We start from the raw sequence: 8,658 nt of genomic DNA, 5'->3' as shown, positions 1-8,658 counted from the left end.
GAGCAGATGGGGGAGGAAAAAACCTGAGAAGAATCAGAGAGGAAAAAAGCCGCCGGGATGGGGCAGAATTTGCACCCACCCCGCCCTCCCCTAAAAAAAAAAAAAAAAAAAAAAAAGAGAGAAAAAAAGGAGGGAAAAAAAGGGAACAAAAAGCCCAAGTCTGGAGGAAATCAAAGCTGCTCTGACTGCGAGTGCCAGCCGAGGGCTGCGGCGAGGAGCAGCCCAGGGGTCCCGCTCCGGCCGCCCCGCTGCCCCCGCACCCACCGCCTCCTCCTCTCGGTGTGCCCGCCCGTCCCGCGGCCGCTCCCGCCCCGAGCTTCGCCGGGATCCCGCAGAGCCCAACACCTCGGGGAGAACACCCGGCACCTCCCGCATCCTCCCGGCGTGTGCGCGGAGGCGGAGGGGCCGCGCCCGCCGTGCCCCGGAGCCGCCGCAGGTAACGGGATCCGCGGAGGGGCCGCGGCGGGAGGGCTGCGGGGGAAAGTTGGTGGGTGAGATGCGCCGGGGGGCTCCGGGGGCTGCGGGCTCTGCCTGCCCCGGGCATCAGCCAGCCGGGAGGGAAGGGCTGCGGGCAGGGCAGGAGGGGAGCCCCGCACCGCTTCGCGCATCCCCGCTGTCCGCACCCGCGCACCTCCCCGCGCATCCCTGCGCGCATCTCCGCGGAACTCCCGGGGCGTCCCGCACCCCCCGCTCGGCGCCGAGCCCGAACCCCCCTCCCGCACCCCGCGGGGGCTCGGCCGGGAGACACTTAACTGGAACCGCGGCTCGCTAGCAGAAAGTTGCGGGGCAGGGGCGCGGGCGCGGGCGGGAGGTGCCGGGGGCTCCGCGGGGTCCCGCCGCCCCGGGGCCGCTCTGCGCGGCCAGGGGCGCAGCCTCCGCGCCCGCGGACACGCACCATCTTCCCCCGGCTGCCGAGCTCTCCTCCGCCGGTGCAATATGGACGCACCGCTCCCTCCTAATTAAATTGCTGCATCATTCATTTTCTGACGCGGGAGCGACATGGGGTACGGCAGGCTCCGTGCACTGACACCCCCCGTTCGCAACGGGGGGGAGGCGGGGAAAAAGGGAGAAAGGGGGAATCACAACAGTTTGTTCTCGCAACAAGCTCGCACGGCGGGTTTGGCAGCGACTCGGGAAAGCGAGCTAAACCCCGCTGGGTTTGGGGGGCAGCTCCCCCGTCCCCACGGATGCCGCCCGTGGGGCAGGGTCGGGGTGCGCGGGGGGAGCCCTGACCTTGCAACTTTCCCAAATGCCCCCGAATATCGCTGGTTTTCCTTGCCTGGGCTCCTGCCGTCGGGTCGTGCAGGGGGGCTGGCAGGGGCAGGGAGGGGGGGATGGCCCTGGAATGAGGAGCGGGGAGCGCTGCGGGGATGGGCGGACATCCCGGCGGGTGCCCCCGCAGGGCCGACCCCTGAGCCCCCTGCCCCGCTATGACACGGGACTGTCCCGGGGATGCCCCGGGGGAGGAGGAGGAGGAGGATGGCCCCGTACCTCCCTTTCCATCCTTAATGCCCCCACAATTTCCCAGAGGGCTGAGGAGACTCAGATGGACAGAGAGGCTGCTCTCCCGGGGTTTGGCCAGGCCGTGTCCCCTTGTCCCCTCAGCCAGGAGGCAGAAGTCACCGCGGGCCATCCCATCCCCTGCATCTCCCTCCAGCCCCAGCAGCTCCCGGCCCTTGTGTCCCTGCTCCGCACGCTGGGGACAGGACCGCTGTGAGTGCGAGTGGCAGCAGCTCCAGCCAAGGGTACGGCTGATGTAACCAAGATTAGGACGTCACTCGGTTATTAATGGTAATTATTATTATTGGCAAGAGAGCTATCTCCTTGCCGAAGCCCATCCCGGAGCTGTGGGGATGCTGTCAGCAGGGTGGGAGCTGGCAGGTGCCCTTCGGCTGCCTCTTGCCAGCCTCAGTTGTCATCTCTGAAACGCACCTTTCCCCCCTGACAGCCTTGAGAGAACAAGGGAGGGAGAGCCAACTTAGAGGTGGATACTTGGGTAGTTATTGTACCTTGCAGAAATAACCTTACAAGGTTCTGTTTCCACCAGAGGAGAGCGTTCCCCCGCTGCAGTCACTGCTCAGCAGGCACCGAGTGCTCCAGGCAGCCTGCAGTGGGAACCATCCCCTTCCCTTCCTTTCCCAGCAGAGCTGGCAATGGTGGAGAGAAAAGAGGGGGTTTTCTCCTAAAGCTCGCCCTGACTGTCCAGAAAGAAATATTCCAAGCTTTAACAGTCTCCAGCAATCCATGGCTAGGGCAGAAGCAATAAATAGTATAAGGGCGAGGGAAACTCTGCTGTAATTATTACAAATGGGAGCTGCTTCCAGGCTTGCTGTGCTCCGTTAAGGTCGGGAGCAGTTCGGAGGTGCTGGGTCCGGGTGTTGGGAGGGTTTGGACGCAGCTCCAGCTGCATTTCTGCCCAAAAGCCCTGGGAATTCAGGGATGCCAGCTCTGGAGGCAGGAGAAGCTGTGGGAAGCCCAGGGTGGCAGGGGGAGCGGGGAGCCCCGGCGGGATGTGCTGCTCCTTGATCCCTGATGGGATCTCCTGGCCGGAGGAGCTGCCAGCCCTGTGCTCCAGAGAGAGATGCTCCAGGAGCAGGGCAAGCCCAGGGCTCAGAAGGAATATCCCGTGGCTCTCCCTGCCTTGGGAGCCTCCTCAGTGGAACCTGGAAATGCTGGGATTTAGGGAAGGCCAGGGCGCTGGGCTGTGCAGAACACAGAGCTGAACTCTGAGCACGCAGAGAGTGGCCCTGGGCAGAAACACTCCCAGTGTCCGCTCATGCCATTAGTCTGGGCTCAAAGCTCAGCTTAACCTCCTTCCCTGCTCTGATGACCCCTCTCCTTGTCCCCATGAGATTTCTATATTCCACCGTGTCTTTGTATTCAATATCGAGCTTCCCCTCCCCCTTTTATTTTTAGGGAGACTTTCAAATATTCTTGGGATTCAACATTAGAAATTATTTAAGAAGAAGAAGAAATGTCAGTGTTTTTGAAAATGTTGATAGAGGAAAATCAGAATTGAGAGTCTTCTCTGTGCAGCAGTTAGTGAAGCAGTTTATGAGGCTTCACTTCTCTTATTCCCTCTGTTCCCTAATTAATTTATCAAACACAGACAGAGAAACATAATAATCAGCTGGAATTTACCTCTAGCCCTTCTCTGGAAGAGACTATTTCTGTTAGACCTGTGCCACATTGTCCCAGTGGTGTTGTAGGGAGCTCTTGCTGTTGTATCAACAGCTCAGCCTCTCTACAGAGGGTCCCACATTGGATGCAGGGGCTTGTCCTGTCCCCCTCGAGCCACTGCCGAGGTTTCCCTGCCTGCTGGAGGGTCCTGTTTGTGCTGGGAGAGCTCAGCCCAAGGCTCAGGTGCTGCTGAGGTCCCTTCATCCCGTTCTGGCTGAAGGCTGGATCCTGTTTTCCATACACTGCTGGCATTTGCCACGCCATGTGTACAGTACAGGCACGGATTACTGGAGCTCCATGAGCACTGGTGAGAGCACACAGAATGGAGGAAGTGTAAGAATTTTAAACTGGGCTTTTCCAGCTGCAATCCTTCAGGCTGGAGAAGCTTATGCCAAGCTGATACTCCTGGCCACAATTTTTTCTTAACCCCCTCATTATCAGTTATTTATTGAATTTTTTTTTCAGGACAGTTGAGCTATTTTTTGATAAAGTTAAGAAACAAAAACTCATCAAATTCTATTAACATGGATTATTTCTGATATAAAACTATCCTCAGCTACTTGAAACTCAGTGGGACACTGGAGCAGCACAGAAAGCCCAGTCATGCCCTCAGTAGCAACTTATTTGTAATTGGTTTACACTCATGGGTTTTTTTTTTTCCAGCAGAGAAATTTTGCCCAGCATTTGATGATATGTGTAAATATTAAAAGCAAAGGAGGGAAGAATTAATAGACAGCATTAAAACAGAACAGCAAATACCAGCAAATTGTGAGTGCAGCATTTTTAATGGATAGCTATTAAAAATAAAAGAGAAAAGTAGGCAAAATAAAAGGGAGGTTTTATTGGACAAAATTGACAGTTGTTACCCTCAGTGATTCCTGACATTTCAAGATCAGTTTTTTATCTAATGTTTCAACAGCCTTGATTATTTCCTTCTAGTGAACCACACTCAGCTGTAGCTTTTTTTTCTCCTTTTAAGCCCTCAAATTTTATTTCTAAATATGCTGATATTTATTATAGCCAGTGTCAAAAAAAAAACAACAAACCCAACTCCACACTCCACTTCTATACGAGCTTCTCCTTGGCCTTTCCTGGGATGATTCACAGCCCTGGGTTGGCATGCACAGCTTCCTCTGGCAGCAGCTGGAATTCCATGCATGGATCCAAGGCAAAATAACGCCCTTAGGGTGATGTGTTCCCAGCCAAGCTGAGAGCTGTGAGCCACCCTCCAGCCCTGAGAGGGTTCCACCAGCCCTGAGAGGGTTCCTCCTGCCCTGAGAGGGTTCCCCCAGCCCTGAGAGTGTTCCTCCAGCCCTGAGATGGCTCCTCCAGCCCTGAGAGTGTTCCTCCAGCCCTGAGAGGGTTCCTCCTGCCCTGAGAGGGTTCCCCCAGCCCTGAGAGTGTTCCTCCAGCCCTGAGAGTGTTCCCCCACCCCTGAGAGGGCTCCCCCAGCCCTGAGAGTGTTCCTCCTGCCCTGAGAGTGTTCCTCCAGCCCTGAGAGTGTTCCTCCAGCCCTGAGAGGGTTCCCCCAGCCCTGAGAGGTCTCCTCCAGCCCTTCCCATCCTTCCCAGAGGCAGTTCTGCAGCCACAGCCCGGAATCATGGAACCACTTAGCTTGGAAAAATCTCCAGGATCATGGAGCCCACCCATTAACCCAGCACTCAACCATGTCCCTAATGCACATCAAGACATTTTAAATCCAGTTCCAGGGATGGTGATGCCATGGCTTCCCTGAGCAGCCTCTTCCAGTGCTCTACAACCATTTTGGTGAAGAAATTTTCCATAATGCCTGATCTAAACCTCTCCTGGCACAACTAAAAGCTGCTTCTTCTTGTTCTGTCACCTGGCATGTGGGAGAAGAGTCTGTCCACACCCTCCTTTCCTCCATCACAACAGCGTGCTGCATCCTTTTTAACCCTTTTTTTTCAGTTGAGAGACTTCTTGTCAGCTGGCAGCCCAAGTGGAGGTTTCAATGTCCTAAGTGAGGCTGAACGTGGAGCACACAAAGGAAGAGCACGGACCTGGAACTGTGTTTTCAGAATCTCACCATCCATTGAGCCTGGTGGCAGGACACACCTTCAGATGGCAAATTCATTGCTCCCATTGGAAAAACCCTAGATCATGCAAAAATACTGTTTGGATTCTTGTTGTGGAATCATGGTTGTGGTTTGTTTTGACACCTCCACACTCTGCATGTGGACGTTTTCTATTGCAATTTCTCCTTTGGTTTTCTTTCCTTTTCACCTTGTGGGCTAATCTTCCATACATCCCAATTCCTGGATTTTGCCTTGGTACACAAAAATGGAGATTAGCTTCCAGTATGTGCTGTAAGCAACAGCCTGGATTTTCAGGGCATCTGGATTTAGAGTTACCAGAATTAGAAACATGAGCCAGCCGAGATCATGCTAGGGCAATTCCCCAGGACTGGGCCATAAAGCCAATCAATTTAAAATGTAATAGAAAGCACCGAGTTCTGGGTGAAGGAAGGCACTTACTGCTCATTTGGAAAGAAAAGCTCATATTCTAAATTGCTTTTCAGATCTGACTTGAGCCCACTTTTAGTGATGTCAATGGTGCCACTTCCATTCAGTCCAGTGGTGCCAGAATTTTCTGTTTGCTGCTGTTTCTTCTCCACTTCCCTCTCTCTTCCTCTTCCTTTTCCTCAGACCCCTGGCAGCAGCACTCTTAGCGTGGCTCAGAGGAGGCTCCAGGATGATCCCAGGGATGGAGCAGCTCTGCTGGCAGGAAAGGCTGGGAGAGTTGGGATTGTTCACCTGGCCAGGAGAAGCTTTGGGATGAGCTCAGGGTGGCCCTGCAGGGCCTGGAGGAGCTGCAGGAAACCTGGAGAGAGACAATTCCCAAGGGATGGAGGGACAGGACACAGGGAATGGCTTCAAACTTCCAGAGGGCAGAGCTGGATGGGATCTTGGGCTGGAATTGTTCCCTGGATGGGTGGGCAGGGCTGGGGCTGCCCCTGGATCCCTGGAAGTGCCCAAGGCCAGGCTGGACATTGGGGCTGGAGTCACCAGGGACAGTGGGAGGTGTCCCTGCCATGGCAGGGGGTGAGAGGAGATGATCTTTAAGGTCGTTCCAAGCTAAACCATCCTGAGATTCCCTGACTCCTCTTTGAGTTAGGACACGGAGACAGAGCTGATTGTTCAGAGGCAGTGAGATAAAGTCATTTTAATGTCATAGAAAAAGGAGTTCACCAGTCGTGGAGGGGATGGTGACAGTGATGTCTGCTCTGCTCTTACAAGTCTTGCCCCAGTTTTGTTTTTGCTCCCCATGACAGAAGTTTTGCAGCAGCCCCAAGCTGGGAACCAGAAGTGATCTTTCATCAGAAGTGGGCTCAGCTGGGGAGTTCCAGATGAGCTGACTCACTCCCATTCCACTTATCCCTAATGGAAGCTGTGGACTAATGCACCTCTGTAAAAACAGCCAAAGAGATTTGGGGCCTGAGCTTGTGGGTCTCTCCTGACACCAAATATTGCAATTCTTGGGTTTCCAGTGTGTGGTGCATTAACTCATTAGCAGGCACTTAAGGTATAATTTTTCTTATGCTAAAATTATGAAATGGTGAGAGCCAGAATGAGCTGAGGTACCTGAGTGTCCTCCTCAGCTCCAGCTCTCAGTGACCTCCAGAACAGAACTGCCCTCCCTCTTTCCACCAGCCAGGAATCCTTCTGGAAATTGCCATCAGAAATCAAATATCGTGGCTGCTTTACATGCAGGAGCTCCCTGTTTCCTTCTCTGATATAATTTTGTTGAAGAGGAAAATTGCTGGTTTTCTTTTTCAAACTCCGAGGTTTTTTGGCAATTTTGCAAAAAGACCAAATTTCGTTCACCAGGAACTTTGGGATCTGCCATTTTTGGTCACTGCATCCAGGGAATCATTACATGTGGATGTACAAAGAGAATCAGAGGTCTGGGAAGTCAGACCTATCCAGGAAAGACTAAATTAGGATAACTCTGGAAGAGTGGAAGGAACATGGCATTACTTTTGAATTATACAAAAGTATGTTGAAACATAAAGGGAACGCTTTGCTCTCTACAAATAACATCAGAGAGAGAACAAGAAATTTGTCTTAATTTGGAACTAGAAAGATTGATATCAAATATTAGAAAGATGTTTGTGATGGAGAGGATGGCAGAGACTGGCTAAGGAGGTCACAACCCCACAATCCTGTGGCTGTTCTTGTTGAGGGACAAATTGTTTGTGACCATCTACTACACTCCTTAAAATAATTATATATTGTCAGTAAACACAGGAGGAAAATCCAGTAAAACACAGGTTTGGAACCAGATTCTAATAGAAATAATAACATAAATATAATGTGAAAGAATTGAAGGTTTCTAGATCGATATGGCTAAGTCATGTTCTGGACATTTTATATCCAGGCCCTGAATTTGTGGAATTGGTTAAAATCATCATCTTGGAAGTCTATACATGGATATAGGGATACACAAACACCCACATGCCTGCACACCTGCATTCTTGGATGATTTTTGCACATCTTCAATTTTGCAAGGTTCTTGAGTTTAGGGATTTTATTTTCCATTCATTTTCTGACTTTCTGCACCATCCATCCATCTCTGGCTGCTGGGATAGCTGGGAAATACCAGCTCCTTGGGAAGCCACCTTCCAGAAACCAAACTTTGGGGAAAAAAAATCTCAAATAAGCAGATTTCCAACAAGCCCTGAGCACTGGGGTTCCTGAATGGGGATAAAAATCTTCGGCACAGGGGAAATGTTGGAATGTAAAACCCGTAACAATTTCCTCCCCTCTTTCATGGTATCAAATGTTTGTAGTTCCAGGGAGTGTGAGCCAGGCTGCCTTTTAGCTGTTGATTTAACTGGGCTTAAAATCCAATGAATAAATTGTCCATAGTTCATCAGCTGGTGAGGTGCTCAGTGCCTACACACCAAATAATAAGCTCCACATCCCACTGTGAGCAGTTTATGGCCAGAAGACTGCGGGAACACCGCGGTGGAACTGTCGAAATAAAACATGTAATGGGCTCATAAATGAAATGAAAGGATGTTGGTTTAAAATCAAGCCCATAAATATGTGTCACACCTGTCCTCTGGGTGGTCAGCAGCAATCAGGCTGCGAAATTCTGAGCATATTTTCGAGTTGGTGCTGTCTGATTTGTCCTTCCCTCCTTCATCGAGGGGTGAAGTGAAATGGTGCCACTGCAAAGGGTGCAGCCGAGGTGATGTTAATGTTTCAAGCTAAATAGCCAACAAATCCAGGATAATTCAAGGCTAATTGTGTTTTACTGTGTTAACTCTTTTAAGAAAAAAAAAAACAAACCAAAAATCAATGAAAATAGGATTATAGCAGCTGTTTTCACCTCCCAGCGAGCTTCTGCACTTTCCCACAGAGGTTACTCTATGTTATTATTATTATTATTATTATTATTATTATTATTATTATTATTATTATTATTATTATTATTATTATTATTATTATTATT

Source organism: Parus major, chromosome 9 (assembly GCF_001522545.3).
Source record: "Parus major isolate Abel chromosome 9, Parus_major1.1, whole genome shotgun sequence".
In the NCBI taxonomy this organism is placed as follows: Eukaryota; Metazoa; Chordata; class Aves; order Passeriformes; family Paridae; genus Parus; species Parus major.
Note: the sequence above shows the minus strand (reverse complement) of the source record.